This window comes from Chelonoidis abingdonii, chromosome 4, assembly GCF_003597395.2.
Source record: "Chelonoidis abingdonii isolate Lonesome George chromosome 4, CheloAbing_2.0, whole genome shotgun sequence".
In the NCBI taxonomy this organism is placed as follows: Eukaryota; Metazoa; Chordata; order Testudines; family Testudinidae; genus Chelonoidis; species Chelonoidis abingdonii.
Genome location: NC_133772.1, coordinates 83,660,989 through 83,671,888, shown reverse-complemented (window position 1 = coordinate 83,671,888; position 10,900 = coordinate 83,660,989).

Genomic DNA, 10,900 nt, shown 5'->3' with positions numbered 1-10,900 from the left:
ATGGCCAGGCTGTGGGTCTTTTATCTCTGTGTAGACCAGGGGTCGGCAACCTTTCAGAAGTGCTGTGCTGAGTCTTCATTTATTCACTCTAATTTAAGGTTTCACGGGCCAGTAATACATTTTAACATTTTTAGAAGGTCTCTTTCTATAAGTCTATAATATAGAACTAAACTATTGTTGTACATAAAGTAAATAAGCTTTTAAAATGTCTAAGAAGCTTCATTGAAAATTAAATTAATATGCAGAGCCCCCCAGAATAGTGGCCAGGACCTAGGCAGTGTGAGTGCCGCTGAAAATCAACTTGTGTGCCACCTTCGGCACACATGCCATAGGTTGCCTACCCCTGGTGTAGACGTACCCACAGTGATCAGGTCTTGGCCCTATGCTATTTAGCATTTTAATGAGTGATCTGGAAGAAAACGTAAAGTGATCAGTGATAAAGTTTGTAGATGACACAAAAATTGGGGGACTGGCAAATATTGAAGAAGACAAGTCATTGATCCAGAGTGATCTCAACCACTTGGTAAACTGGGCGCAAGCAAACAATATGTGTTTTAATGTGGCTGAAGGTAAATGAGCACATCTAGCAACAAAGAACATGGGCCGTACTTACATGACTGGGGACTCTGTCTTGGGAAGCAGGGACTCTGAATGAGATTTGGGGGTCATGGTGGACAATCAGCTGAACATGATAATCAGCTCCCAGTTTGATGCTGTGACTAAAGAACTCGTAATCCTGGGATGCATAAACAGGAGGACCTTGAGTAGGAGCAGAGAGGTTATTTTATTGCTATATTTGGCACTGGTATGACTGCGACTGGCATACTCCGTCCAGTTCTGATGCCACAATTCAAGAAGGATGTTGATTACTTGGAGAGGGTTCAGAGAAGAGCCATGAGAATGACTAAAGTATTAGAAAATACTCCTTGTACTGAAAGGCTCAAAGAGCTCAGTCTATTTAGCTTAACAAAGAAAAGGTTAACAGGTTACTTGATTACAGTCTGTAAGTGTCTACATGAGGAACCAGTTTTTTTAATAATGAGCTCTTCAATCTAGCAGAGAAAGGTCTAACATAAGCAGGGGCAGCTCCAGGCCCCAGCACGCCAAGCGCTCTGCCGGTCGCCGGGAGGACGGCAGGCAGGTTGCCTTCCACGGCTTGCCTGCGGAGGGTCCACTGGTCCCGCAGCGCCGGTGGACCTCTCGCAGGCGTGCCTGCAGAGGGTCTGCTGGTCCCACAGCTTCAGTAGAACCGCGGGACCAGCGGACCCTCCACAGGCATGCCTGCGAGAGGTCCAACGGAGCCGCGGGACTGGCGACCAACAGAGCGCCCCCCATGGCACGCTGCTGTGCTTGGGGCAGCGAAATGTCTAGAGCCACCCCTGAACATAAGCCAAGGACTGGAAGTTGAAACTAGGCAAATTCAGACTGGAAATAAAGTGTAAATTTTGTTAACAGTGAAAGTAATTAACTATTGGAACAGTTTCCCACAGGTCCTGGTGGATTCTCCATCACTGGCAATTTTTAAATCAAGATTGGACATTCTTCTAAAAAAACCTCTGCTCTAGGCATTATTGTGGGGAAGTTCTGTGGCCTGTGTTATTCAGGAGGTCAGACCAGATGATCGCAATGGTCCTTTCTGGCCCTGGAATCTATGAATAGGGTTTTGATCAACTAAAAGTGCGAGCCCTTAACCCCAAACTACTTGTGTTTTGTAAAGGGGATGGGAGGTTCGTTATTCCAGGGGCTGTTGGAAAGATGAATCACATTTTTCAGGAGAGGAGGGTGCAGGGGAGATTGAAGGATTGGTTTCATTTTCCAAAAGGGGAAAAGGAGCGGGGGATGTAGGAGGGGGAGGGTTGTGTGGGTTCTTTTTGCAGTTTGTGGAGAGGAAGTATCTCTTATCTATTTAAATAGCACAGGTGCCTGGAGCAGCCAGTTGAATTGGCCCTACATCTTTCCATACCTTTCCCCTGATACCTTTCAACCATGCATTCAACGCCTTGTCTAGAACAGCAAGCACAAACCACTCTAAAGTTGGAAACTGGCTGGGGAAGGCGGGGGAGGGGGGGGAGAAAAACCAAAGGTACAAGGCGTGGCCCAGTTCTGCCCTCAGTTACTCAGGTGCCACTCTGATTGCAGTCAACAGGAGCTGCACCCATGTAAATTAGGAGAGATTTAAGTCCCTGAATGTGACTGACTGGCACAGTGCCAACAATTACAGTTCGGAGGGAGAGAGAAGGAGCCTTGTGAAACTTGTACCAATAGGCTGATGCCTCTTTAAGGGGACTCCAGCGGGACCCCCTTTTCCCTCCTCATCTAGCTGCATGATGTCACTTTCCCACATTGCCTCAAGTATGCAAGTTTGTCCATATAAGGCAGTCAGGCTTTCACCTTTCCCCGTTCCAGCTCCATACTGCAGGGGGGTGGGCTGGCCTAGCAGGAGTCAGCCTTACCTTAGATGGCTATGAAAACCTCTGGCCTCTTTGCACGGCATTTCAAAGTTAGCTGCAGCCCCCCAGGCAGCGGTGGGTGGCAGCAAGCGGCTCTGCACATTCCTCCTTAGTGTGTAACGGGAAGGAAAACCCAGAGCCTGGCAGGGAGCAGCCATTCCTGGAATGCATCTCCTTGCAGTCCTGCCTGCTTTGGCTTAAAGGGGAACAGACACCCTTTCTTTGCTCTGGCTTTTCAAATCCCATCTGTCGGCAATGATAGCTTTAGGTGGTGTGGGAACTGTCCTCCCATCTCTGTGTTTGTACAGCACCAAGCACAAAGGGCTTCTGGTCCAGACATACAGATAATCAATAACAATGCCCATTTTTATAGATAGGGTAAAGTGAGACCTGGAGGATCAAATCCAAACCTGGAGTCAGTGGGAGTGATACAACCGAAGGATTTGCAGTCGTACCCAACTTACATCAGCTCTGAATTTGACCCCAGTGGCCCAGTTAATCATTTTCCTGTGGCCCTTTTACTTCAGCTAGGCAGCTGTGAAAGGGTACAAAGCAGGTAGGCCTCCCCACAGGCAGTATTCCCCCCACAGGAAACTCCTGTGTGCAGGTGCTGAGCTAGCTCGGCCAGTAGGAGCCCCAGAGCAGGCTGGGCCAAGCAGAGGTGGGGTGTGGGCAGACTAGATAACACAAGGATTGATTGGAGAGGATCTGTGCCCTGCTATTCTGCATCCCTGCAAAGGTCCGCAGGAAACAGTACAGAGGGCTGCAAGTTACACTTCCTTCCCCCACTCACAGACCACCTCAAACCTTGCTTGCGGGGGGGGGGGGGCAGACTTTTTAATCTCTCTGGACTATGTGTCATTTTATCCATTCCTACAGGCAAGGCCCCTGTACTCCGTGGCAAACTGGACCTAACTTCTCCCACACTCTTGCTCGGCAGGCTGAGGACTCTGTGACGATTCCATTTAGATTTACAATGGACATAAAAAATAAAGTCAGTGCAGGAGCCCCATGTTACTTTTTATATTAAATTCAATTTATTTTATGCTGCCCCCACGTTTTCCAGTACGTCTCAGATTCCTGTATCAGCAACACATAAGTGAGTCATAAATGGCGTCAGGGGAAACTAAAGGTTTTAACAGCTGGGTAGGGGGCAGCTCTGAATTATGGACTCTGGCCATATACCTCTTCCCCTGCTGAGGCCCCCTGGGCCAGGCTGCGGGGAGAGCTCCAGCAGCTGTACCACAGCAGGGAAGTCCCCTTAAGAATTTCCTGGGGCCCATTTCCAGACCCTTTAAAGGCCCTTTATGCCGCTCCTTGGTGGAACTGCAAATTGGTCTCATCAGCTGGATGTTACTGCCAAAACAATTGTTAATAACTGAACTGCCATCATTAGCACTATATTAAAAGGTAACAGTTTTCAGTGAGATGAACGAGGCAGGTAGCACCACTAAGAGCCAATGTGTCAGGCTCTCCGTGAAGCCTGGAAGATGGTGTGCATCAGTTATGCTTAGTTCTTGTTTGTAAGGCTTCATCACCCTTATTTTATCTAAGCCACATACCTCCTGGGTGGGGTGTTCTGTCCCGGGCAGTGGCACTGAGACCACTTAGAGAGAGACAGATTAATGAGTCTGCTCTACAGCCTTAGCTAACACCCAGCGTATGTGGCCATAGACTCAGGATCACAGTTCTGAAGCAAGGCCTGAAGCCTCAGCAAATGCCATAGCTGCAGAATTGCGGAACACTCAGGGCTTTCTCCTATGTTGTTTTCTTCATGTGTGGCAGGACTCTGAGAGCAGTAAACTCCCAACAGCCACCAAAGAGCCAAACTATTACAAGTTTATTCATGTGTGGCGTGGTTTCTGGATGGTCTTCAGTTCCCCCTTTCTCTCTTTAACTTAAGCCAGTGTCACTGCATACGTCCAGCATGGCTTCCTGCTGGGGCCCAGAGTAGTGTAGGGAACTCTGCCCTTAGGCAACAAGCAGGCATAGCAATGGCTGGGTACCACTACTTCTACTGACAGGTGCTGGCTGTAAATTCTGAAGGCGGCGCATGCAGCTGCAGCGATTGAGCCAAGGCAGCTGGAGTGAGTTTTCATGACTGTGAGGTACCGAGCACTCACCTTTCCTGTTGCATCACCTCTCCAATTTGCACAGACCATGGTCTGTGTTTCCTTACTCATACCCCCTCTACTTTAGTACTTTCAAACCAGCTTTTATTGTAGCATCAGAGGAAGCACAAAAAAGCAGCTAAACATTGTACAGAAAACTTGACAGAGGCAAGGCACACAATGCAGCAAAGAAATGATGCTCGTGGTTTGAAACCTGCCAGCCTCCCACATTGCCTGCAAAATCACAGGTACGTAGCACATGACCAGGGCAAGCAAAATCCCTCCCACAGGACAGTTTTGTAAGAGATCAAACTGCTGTCTGGCTGCCCGCTGCCATGCTGCGGCAAACATGCAGTTCTAGTGATAAATCTGACTCTGGGATGTTTTTGCTGTTTTTTTTGCCACATTTCCCCCTCTGCTTACAGAAGCTATCTGTGTTTTCAGCCAGGGTGTATTCACTTGTAGCTCATCTTCTGATGTAAATGATGTCACCATGCTGCATGTGTCACACCACAAACATTGTTTGGCTGTGGATGGTGCTGCCACAGGCACAGCATTCTGACTGCCCACTGCAGGCTCTGACAGAAGAGTGGGCTGTAAGGTTGTTGAGGCAGAGATGCTTTGACCACCTAGCACAGTCACTGGTCCATAACTGAGCTCCTAAGCATTGCCACAGGACAAGCAAGAAGAAGAATGAGCTGGGCAGGGGAATGTGTATCTGAACACAAAATAATAGCAGGGGAACACACACAAAATTACCAGCCAATGGCTTTTTAAATACAGTATTGTTTGCACAGGGAATCCAGAGTTGATCCCCTCTGTGCACTCAGGTTATCTCCCACCCAGATTAAGAAAGAGATCCCTACCAACAGGGCCGGCTTTAGGAAGTGCGGGGCCTGATTCAAATAGTTTCAATAAGGCCCTGGCAGGGATGACTCAGCCGGCGGCACTCCAAGTCTTCGCTCCCGGTCTTCTGCGGCACTGAAGGACCCACTGCCAAAATGCTGCCGAAGACCCGGAGTGCTACCAGGTGAGGAAAAATTAAAAAGGCACCTAAGTTAGGCGCTGTTCTTTAGGGCGCAGGCACAGAGCCTGATTCGGGGGAATCAGCCTAAAACCGGCCCTGCCTACCAAAGTTGAACTCCCAATACAGGAGCCAAAAGAGAGAGCTCGGAGACAGCTCCCGACCTCTGGGGAGGAGAGAGAGGGGGAGAATACCTTGCCCTGGCCCAAGTGCATGTGAAGGAGTTGGGCCTGTGTGTGTGGCCTAGGCAGTGAGCAGCTGCCAAGTGATATTTGATCCCTGTCCATGAATTAGTGTGAGAATTGAGGGTGATCGAGGGGCAGATTGCACAGCCTCAAAACCACCAGTTCTAATAGACTGAGCCCCGGTCTACTGTACAGAATCCCCTGAGCGAGGCAGTTCCGCCAACCGAACTCCCGGTGTAGACAGCACTATGGCATGGTGCGTGGAGATGGAGTATGGACAAGCCCTGAGAAGGATTGATGGGTCTGGGCTCAGTTAACTCTACATCAATGAGGCAGACTTAATGGAGCATGGATGATCTCAGGCTGCCTCATGAGTTTCGTTCTGCTTCAGCGAGTGAGTCTGAGTTTGGAGACAGACCCGATTTATATAACTTGGCACCCTCCACAGCAGTTGTGTCCCCATATGAAAACATTGCATTGTGAGCTGATGACACCATCCCCTCCTGACTGCACAGCAACGCAGCTTCAGTATGTGGAGACAGAGGTGGGTCAGGCTGTAGGATGTGCAAGACCAACCTCATGGGGGGACAGAGCCAAAATCCAAAAGCTAGCCCATGCTCACCTGTTCCATGTGCCCTCACAGCTGATCTATTGCTGGGTAGGGTGGCCTGATATCACAAGGCGCAGAAACATGATTAATCCCCTGAAGGTTGTGGGTAACAAGTAAAAATCTAATCTTTTCAAGGGAGTTAATGTCCTGTTTGTCCAATGAGTTTGGGGGTGGGCTGCTGGGGTTTAGTTTGTCAGGTGGGTCTGTTTGTTCTCAGCTTTCTGTGACTTGTCCGTCTGCTGGCCTGGCCTTCACTGATTGTCTGCACATCTCACAGCTGCTGGTCAGATGTCGCTGTGACAAATGTCACCACTGAAATAAACAGTTTATGCTAAGAAAGTGTGGAGAGGGGGGTGACTGAGGCACATCTGATAGTCAGAACTAGGAGGAAAGCATCTTGCGGCATTTTGAATATTGACCTCTATTCTGACATTGTCTGCATAGCAACAGAAAATAGCATCTTCCTTTACATTAGCAAAAGGATTGTATGTAGCTTATGTCCAGATAAACATACTGCAGAAATATGGTTGTGAGTTCTGTAATTCCTCCATCTCTGCTATTACTGTACTTTATGTCTAGACAGCAGCTAGGAGTGCGCTTCCCAGCGTGGATAGACAGACACACGAGCTCTGCTCCAGCTAGTGAACTAAAAATAGCAGAGTGGCTGAGGCAACACAGGTGATGGCTTGGGCTAGCCCCAGAGTACAATCTTACCTGATGACTAGCCTGAGACCCTGTGCTGCTGTGGCCACCCTGCTATTTTTAGCATGGCATATCTGTTGCCCTGCACTGGGATGCACACTCCCAGCTGGTGTGTAGATGCACCCTGAATTATGTCGAACTTCTGAGGCACTAAATCAGGGCCCTGACCTATTACGCTTATTGTGACATGACGAAGTCATGACCCTTTTCACATTGCCAACCTCGTTGCCCTGGCCACAGTCCCTCCCTAAATTCCCCTTGTCGCTGCATATGCTTTTCTGACTCTGTTGCTGTCACTAACCTGTTGTGTAGCATTTCTGCATGTTGTTAACCAGCTGCTGCCCTCCATCCCAGAGCTGGCTGTATTTCTGTATTTCAGTGGTGGGTGAACTGATGGTTCTATGCAGATGTGTATTTACATCTATTCGTACACAAAAAAATGTGCATTCGTTAAGATTGGTCTACACAGAATAGATTTAACAGAACCTCAGCAGCAAAACAATGAAAAGTTAAGCCATCTAAGAGCATGTACGCTGTGTTCCTCCAGCTAGAGACACATTTCACTAAGAGCACAACCACCATACACCACAGACCAGACCGCACGTCGCAGCTTTAACTCTTCCCCTTCTTCCCCCGAGAGATACAAGACTTCCAGCATCCCCTTCTCCAAACTCCCCCTGCTCCCATAAGGGCTAAGGTTCCATTGTGTGGGCTGCAACAAACAGGGGAATGGAAAGCCCCCATTTCTCCCCAGCCTGGGATCACCTTGCACATGGCAATCCTGAGCAAGTGTGGTGCCAACAAAATCAGCTCCCTGCAATTCCCATGTAGGGGATATGGCCAGCGCGGGGCAAACTCTGGCAATCATTGACCAGAGTAAAGTCCCTTGGAGAACATAACCATCTGGGGTATGTTGGTGCAGCCCCACGTGCTGAGGTCAAGGTTGGTGCAGATCAGTCCAGATAATCAGGGATCTTTAACTGGCTCTCTGACATCACTTTGTGCAAGAACAGATCTTGGCACAGGACAGAATCTGGACCTATGTCCCCAACCACTTTACAGAATTTAATAATACATAGAAGAGAGGGTGGTTATAGTATAAGATTGTACTACAAGGTTTATAGTATAAGATTGTATTTCATATGAGAGTTGAAAAGGGACAGAGAGTTGAGGTGAGAGATTCTAACAACTTGCTTGTGTTGTGTTTAGACTCTGTTCATAAGCAAACAATAGTCAGGCTGGATGTAGGTTCCAGCATGATTCTGCTGTGTAGATGGACAGGGCCTAACTCGCTGTGAAGGAGAACGTGCTGAAATCCACTGCAGTGTGTGAAAACACCTATAACTCTCTGCCACTGGTACCAACAATTGAGGCAGTATGGGACAGCTGCCCAGATTTTCCAGAGTGCGCTAATGCAAACACAATTGTACAGCCTGCTAAGTTTGGATAAACCAGTGATGTTGATGCACTATTGTACAGGGGAAATTGTAACTCTGTGGATGAACTAAAGCTGTAATCATAACAGATGAACACGTCAGCATGGTTATGTCTGTAGTGTCGATGGGACCAACCAATGTGAGTTTCATAAAGAGGAGGAGGAACCGTGACAGGACACTGGCATAACTATGAAGTGGTGGTCCACTGAGGTCTAGGAGTATGATGAAGAAGGAGACTTCCTCAGTGGAAATAAAAAGTTTAACTACATGCATGGAAACACACTCCATGCTATAGCCAGGGTGAAACCCCAATTGCAAAGAGTAGAGGATAGTGTTATGCGAGAGGTGATGGGAGAGGGCTAGTTTTGCAAGCATCATGCTGAGAAACATAATGCCTGTAAATTAGAGAGAACATCAGAATCAAGGGAGGGATTTTTAAGAAGGGGTGAGCAGTGTCAGATCTCAAAGTTTGATATTTCTCTCACAAACAAAGATTGTCTGTGTGTGAGTGGGGAGTGGGAAGAACATCTCTGTTAAAGACTGAATAACCCCCTACTTTGCCTTCCCCCCACCAGGTTGCCATTGCCATCCTTCCAAGTAGACTTGGTAAAACTTGCCTCTTAAGTCTGTCACAATTGCTCCATAAGCAGCTAGGGGGTTTGCTGCTGAGTGAGGCAGCAGAGTCTATCTAAGGGGCAGAGTCAGGCTGTCTTGGTAACCTCTGCTGGTTCAGAAAGAAACTGGGAAACAAACCTGTCCCAGAATGCTGTTTTAGGATGCTGCACTATTGGAGGCAAAATCTGTCAGGTCAGACATAAAAACAAGGTCCTGATCACTAGTCATTAAAGATCTCTCAGTATTTTTACTGGGGTGCTGGCCCCAGTAAGATGGTCAAATTCCTATGTGGATAATTACATTCTGCCTCTCTCTATAACATTAACCCTAGCCTTGGCTACACTTGCAAGTTGCAGCGCTGGTGAGAGGGTTACAGCGCTGCAACTTACTCGGTGTCCACACTTACAAAGCTCAGCCAGCGCTGCAACTCCCTGTCTGCAGCGCTGTGGGGCTGTACTCCTGGTCTGCTACGGTGTAGCGAATCCAGCGCTGGTAATGCAGCGCTGGTCATCAGGTGTGGACACTCACCAGCGCTGTAATTGGCCTCCAGGGTATTAGGAGGTATCCCAGCATACCTTTTCAGCCTCTCTGGTCATCGTTTCGCACTCCACTCCCCTGGGCTCAGGTGACCCCCCTTTAAATGCCCTGGGAATTTTAAAAAATCCCCTTCCGTGTTGCTCAGCGAGGCGTGGAGTGCAATCAATGAATCATCAGTGACCATGGCTCCCACGCCCCAAACGAAGCCCCAGCATGGAGCACTGCTGAGCTGCAGGATCTCATCAGTGTTTGGGGTGAGGAAGCTGTGCAGGCACAGCTGCGTCCAGCCGTAGAAATTATGATACCTACGGCCAGATATCAAAGTCATACAATACAGGGGCTATGACCGGGACGCGGTGCAGTGCAGGGTAAGGTAAAGGAGCTGCGGAGTGCCTACTGCAAAGCACGTCAGGGAAACCCCGCTCAGGTGCTTCCCCCACGACCTGTCGTTTTTACAAGGAGCTGGATGGGATACTTGGATGTAACCCCACTGCCAATCCGAGGATCACAATGGACAGGTCAGAGCCTGGAGAGGAGGGGGAGGGTGTAGAGGAACCCGAAAGTGAGGCTACTGAGGTGTTTGGAGACTCCCAGGAGTCATGCCAGCCAGGAGCTATTTTCCAGCCAGGAAGAAGCTAGCCAGTCGCAGCCGCTGGGACTTGTAGTGAGGAACCAGCAGAGGAGCCTGTTCCCGGTAAGAAGCTTTTAATATAAAGGATGGAAATGTTTTCGGAGGAGGGGGCTATGCTGCCTGCAAGCATGCTAGATTGTGGAATACCCCATTGATTTGGTCTATCACGTCGCGGTAATCTGCCTTGTATCTCTTCAAAAGTTTCAGCCAGAGCGTGTGCATGCGCTTTCCGCAAGTTTATAGGGAGAGCCGCGTGGTCCTTGTCCCAGTCAGGCTAACACGTCCGCACCACTGTGCCGTGAGGGGTGGGGGGGACCATTGCTGCAACAGGCAAGCTGCGTAGGGACCAGGCGGAATCCACATAGCTGTAGAAGACCCTCCCGCTCTTCCACACGTGCCCGGAGCAGCGAGATATCGGGGAGGTTAAAATCTGTGGAAAATGCAGGATATGTTAAGTGCTATTTCCCTGTAGCTGCTCTTTGCTTTCCCAAGTCACAGAAAGCCCATGGATTCCAGAGTCAAGCAGCCCCCCCTTCCCAGGTGAGCTGTGTGTGTCAAAGATGGCTCTGAGGATACCTGCTGTGGCAGATGTGGGTGTA